The sequence below is a fragment of the Euphorbia lathyris genome, chromosome 4, assembly GCF_963576675.1.
Source record: "Euphorbia lathyris chromosome 4, ddEupLath1.1, whole genome shotgun sequence".
In the NCBI taxonomy this organism is placed as follows: Eukaryota; Viridiplantae; Streptophyta; class Magnoliopsida; order Malpighiales; family Euphorbiaceae; genus Euphorbia; species Euphorbia lathyris.
Genome location: NC_088913.1, coordinates 16,298,965 through 16,304,413, shown reverse-complemented (window position 1 = coordinate 16,304,413; position 5,449 = coordinate 16,298,965). Strand labels below are relative to the sequence as shown.

Genomic DNA, 5,449 nt, shown 5'->3' with positions numbered 1-5,449 from the left:
TGCTGATCTTCATATACCAGTAGAAGTATCAGCTGATGGAGTTGCCATTTTTGATGGCGTCAATGAAAGTGCTGACAAACTAAAAGAGCTTTCACAAGAACTGACTCGCGTTGTCTTAACCGATGCGTTTGAACTCCCTGAAGTTGACAAAACGGGGGAGAAAGCGCAAGCTGCTGGAGCTCAGCATGAGCAACGTCAGTACGAGCGAAGTCAGTCACAGGGCAAGAAAAAGAAATAGATAGGCTAGGTCTTAACTTTTGTAATATGTGCTATGCTTATTTCTTTTGCTGTGTAACTGCTGACTTCTATCAATATATCATACTTACTTCTCTTATTCAAATCTTGAGTTATGATATATGCTTTTATGTACTGAGTTACTATGTATCTTCATTTATATCAGCTTTGTTTAACACTTATAATATTTGACTAAATGATATGCTGATAACATGTTTGACATGAACCTATACACTTATGAAATATTCTGATAAGAACTCATTGAACAACAAATTACTCAGCGCGCTCTATATGTCTAAAAACTTCCGCCTAACACTGAGTAAATAGAATATGTGATATAGCTGACCTATATCTGAAAACTGACCTTAGACTTACTCATTTAAATCCTTAAATGTCTTAAGAAAAACTAAGTCAGTAGCTCAACCCTTACGGGGGAGTTTGCTTAATTATACTAGGTCAACTATCATGGGGGAGCTCATACTGAGATCCTTGCTGAATAGTTTTGCCAACATCAAAATGGGGGAGTTTGTTGAAACACCTTTCCACATAATTTTGATTTGACAGAATTGTTTAAGTATAAATTAAAATACATATTCTAAACACACTAAGTTTAAATGCTTTGATTTATTCTACTAATGTGTTTGTTCAATGTTGAGTATAAATGTTATAAGTCATAAGGATTGGAAGGCCCAAGCCCAATACGGAAGCCAAGGCCCAAGTCAAACAACTCAGTACACTCGGCCCGCGTATGTCAAGACGTTGCCGTTTTGTTCAAAACGCAACTCAGCAATCGGAAGGATCTAGAAGACCTTCGGGAACAACTTCAAGATGAAGCTGCTGAATAGTCTCGACAAAGCGTACAAGACAGCAGCTGGCAAAGGAAAACTTCCAAACAAAGTGTTTCCTCTTTTGGCAAAGTTCAAACGATATAGTATGCTGTCCAGTTGACTTTACCATAAAAAGAGAGACCATCTGTTGTGCTGACCGAGGACAGAAGATACACGATTGTGATTGGCCGAGAGCTCTGTGCAAGTCAGGATGACAACGACACATAGCCGTTTCCCTCCAACGGTTATTTCGAAATTCGAAATGACCGAATGACCAGACGTCTCTATAAATAGTGCCATCGCAAGCTTCACAAGAGACAGAACTTTATCAAGCCATTACGCTGACCAAATCTCTACATGTTCTGCAAGCAAGAAGCAAAGCAAAATTCTTACACTACATTTTCATATCTGTGTAAAAGTCTAGAGTGATTGTAAATCGTCTAAAGTGTCTTAGCACATCTTTGTATTAGGACAAAAACACTTATCATTTCTAGAGATAGAAAGGAGAGGCTGAGTACTCGGTTTTAAGTACTCAGCGGAGAGATTAGGATTGAGTAGAAGTATAGAGGAAGGTACTCTTGTCATACTCAATTGCTGATATTGTAAAAGGTTTGAGGCTCTACCTTTAAAGAGCTCAGTAGAGTATTTGAAATCTCGGAACGTGTTCCGGGGACAGGATGTAGGCTTAGAAGAAGCCGAACCTGGATAAATCTGCTGAGTGAAGTATTTCTTACCTTAACTCCTTATTTATATTGCTTGCTTTAAATAATCAAAACTGACCAAGTAAAGAGGTCAAGTTGAGTTGTGCGCGTTGGACGTCTGAGCTCAGGAATAGACTCTAAGTGCTATTTCCTGACTTAAGCTAAGAAACTGACCTAGTCACCTGTTGATTAAGCCAGTATCTTATTTATTACTCAGCGCCGCTGTTCAAATCTTTTTCTTTAGAAAAAGAAGTCTGCCTAAATTGCGAAAAGTTTAAATAGTTCCTAACCCCCCCCCCTTGGAACTATACTTGCAACTAAACAAGGGACCAACATGTGTGACTTGCATAATAAATAACATGAAGTTTCTTATCTTTCCTTTGACCTAATACACATCCGACGGCTAAATCACTTGCATCGCACATAATTTCAAAAGGTAAATCCCAATCGGGTTTAACAATTATGGGTGCACTAACTAAGGCAGTTTTTAATGTCTCGAAAGCTTTAATGCAATCGTCATTAAAATCAAAGGTTGAATCCTTCATAAGTAAATTAGTAAGTGGTTTGGAAATCACAGAAAAGTTTTTAATAAATCTTTTGTAAAAACCGGCATGTCCTAAAAATGACCGTACTCCCTTAACAGTAGTTGGAGGGGGAAATTTCTCTATAACTGAAGTTTTTGCTCTATCCACTTCTAATCATTTTTCAGATATTTTATGTCCTAAAACAATTCCTTCGTCAACCATGAAATGACATTTTTCCCAATTTAAAACTAAATTCGTTTCCTCACATCTAGACAACACTTTATCGAGGTTTTCTAAGCATGCATCAAAAGAATCTCTATAAACTGAAAAATCGTCCATGAAAACTTCCATGATATATCTTCGATGAAATCGTTAAAAATTGCAGTCATACAACGTTGAAATGTTGTTGGTGCATTACAAAGACCAAAGGGCATTCTCCTATATGCAAAAGTTCCATAAGGACATGTGAAGGTCGTTTTATCTTGGTCATCCGGGTAAATATATATTTGAAAGAATCTGGAATAACCATTGAGAAAACAATAAAAAGCATGACCGGCTATCCTTTCGATCATTTGATCGATGAAAGGTAGAGGAAAATGATCTTTCCTGGTTGCTTTGTTTAGGTTCCTATAATCTTTACAAACCCTCCAACCGGTGGTGGTTCGCATAGGTATTAATTCACCTTCGTCATTCCTTACTACAGTTATGCCTCGGTTTTTAGGTACACAATGGATTGGACTAACTCATTCACTATCCGAGATAGGATAAATGATTCCATTATCTAGAAGTTTAGTAATCTCATTTTTTACTACTTCTTTCATGTTCGGATTTAAGCGTCTTTGCATATCCGCTTTAGGTGGCTTGTCTTCTTCTAAATGAATTCTGTGCATTACAATACTAGGATTGATTCCTTTTAAGTCTGAAATTTGCCATCCCATACTTCCTATCCTATTTCTAACAACTTCTTTCAATTTTTCTTCTTGATCATTAGTTAACTTGTTAGAGATAATTATAGGTAGAGAGTCGCCTTCGCCTAAGAAAGTGTACCTCAAATGGTTTGGTAATTCTTTAAGTTCTAACTTAGGGGGTACTACAATTGAAGGCGGGACTGGTCCATCTTCTCGAATCAAAGACTCTAGATCCTTATCTTCTAATTCTTCTCCCACTATAGGTTCCATTATTTCTTCTTTTTGAATAATGTCATTAACACATTCTTCGACCAAGTCAAGTTTCATACAAGTGAATTCCTCCATAGGATATATCATCGCTTTGTTCATATTAAACTCGATCTTATCTTCACCTATCCTTAAAACTACTTTCCCTTCCGACACATCGACTAATGCACGTCCCGTGTTCATAAATGGTCTACCAAAGATTAGTGGACAATTAACGTTATATGCAAAGTCTAATATAACGAAATCGGTAGGAAAAATAAATTTATCAACTTTAACTAAAACGTTCTCATTATACTATATGGTTTCTTAATGGTTTGATCTGCTAATTGCAAAACCATATTTGTACGCTTGATATCTTCTTCTAAACCCAACTTGTTAAAAATAGACAACGGCATTAAGTTAATACTTGCTCCTAAATCACAAAGACAACTTGGGAATTCAATATCTCCCAACTTACACGGGATGGTGAAACATCCGGGATCTTTGAGTTTAGTGGGCAAATTGCTTGACACTATTGAACTACAATCCTCTGTTAGCGATATGGATGAAATTCCTTCCCAACTGATCTTTTTCGAAATTAAAACTTTTAAAAACTTACCATAGTTAGGAATTTGTGTTATCGCATCCATAAATGTCAAATTAATATGCAAATTTTAAGTTTGTCCAAAAATGTTAAAAGTTGTTTGTCATAGTCCTTATTTCGGACTTTGTGTGGAAAATGTGGTTTGGGTATAAAAGTTTTTGTACTTGAATCAATAGGTGAACTTTTTGCATTTAATGTATCTTCTTTGGATTTCGTTGGTAAATCAGTTCCCTGTAAAGTAGAATTCCCGGGCATTTCCGGACCTAAATAATTTTTTCCTGAATGAAGAGTGATAGCCTTTACATGCTCTTTCCGATTTTCTTCCGTATGGCTGGGAAGACTTCCCTCTTTACGGGATGGAATTGATTTAGCAATTTGTCAATTTGAACCTCCAAATTATGGATGCTAGATGAGTGGTTTTTAATAAGCTGCTCGAATTTATTCTCGATCCGTTTAAAACCATCATCGTGATTACTTATTTTTCCACCAATAGCGTCTATAAATTTATCGATTTTAAAAGATAAAGTGCTAATCGTATCTCTTGATTGATTTTGATAATTATTGGTACGATTTTGATTAGCATTTGCATTATTATTATTATTATTATTATTATTATCTTTCTAGTTAAAGTTATGATGATTCCTCCATCCAGAATTATAAGTATTAGAGTAGGGATTATTAGTTTGATTTTTCCCCTGGACAAAATTTACATGTTCAATCTCGCTCATACTTTTGTAATCCATATACGTTTGGATTGGATTACCATTGGTATCGCACGGTGCCATAAACCTATCAATTTTGTGCGACAAGGCAGAAAATTGGGCTTGTAACATCGAGACTGGATCGAGATTCACTATACCTTTAACGGATGATGTGGTTGAGGATGATGGTTTCGCCATCGGTATGTCTCCACGTTCTGCAGGCCACATACTGCTGTTGATTGCCATTTCCTCCAAAAGTTCTCTTGCTTGGGCGGACGTCTTTTTCATGGATAACCCTCCCGACATAGTATCTAATGAACCTCTAGTTGTAGGATTTATCCCATTGTAAAAATTTCGCATTAAAAGTGCATCGGGTAATTGGTGGTGTGGGCATAAATGTTGAAGTTCTTTAAAACGTTCCCAAGCCTCATAAAGAGTTTCATTATCATTTTGAGAAAAAGATGTTAACTCTTTTATGACTTTTGCGGTTTTTGCTAAAGGGAAATATTTTGATAAAAACGCTTGGGCTAATTGTTCCCAAGTCGCAAATATTGTGTCTGGCATAGAAGTTAACCAATCTTCAGCTCTACCCTTCAAAGTGAAAGGAAAGAGTCGAAGTTTGATTGCTTCGGCAGTAACATCTGGTATTTTGAAAGTGTCACAAATTTCTAAGAAATTTGTCAAATGGGTGTTAGAATTTTCGT

At 36.3% G+C, this 5,449-nt stretch overlaps 1 non-coding gene across 1 annotated transcript; it reads left to right on the top strand.

Annotated features, from left to right (window-relative positions):
• Positions 1-5,121: 5,121 nt before the first annotated feature.
• LOC136228399 (small nucleolar RNA R71) lies at positions 5,122-5,228 on the top strand. The gene has a single exon (XR_010688715.1). It is a non-coding gene; the product is annotated as a small nucleolar RNA R71 (small nucleolar RNA).
• The last annotated feature ends 221 nt before the right edge of the window (positions 5,229-5,449 follow it).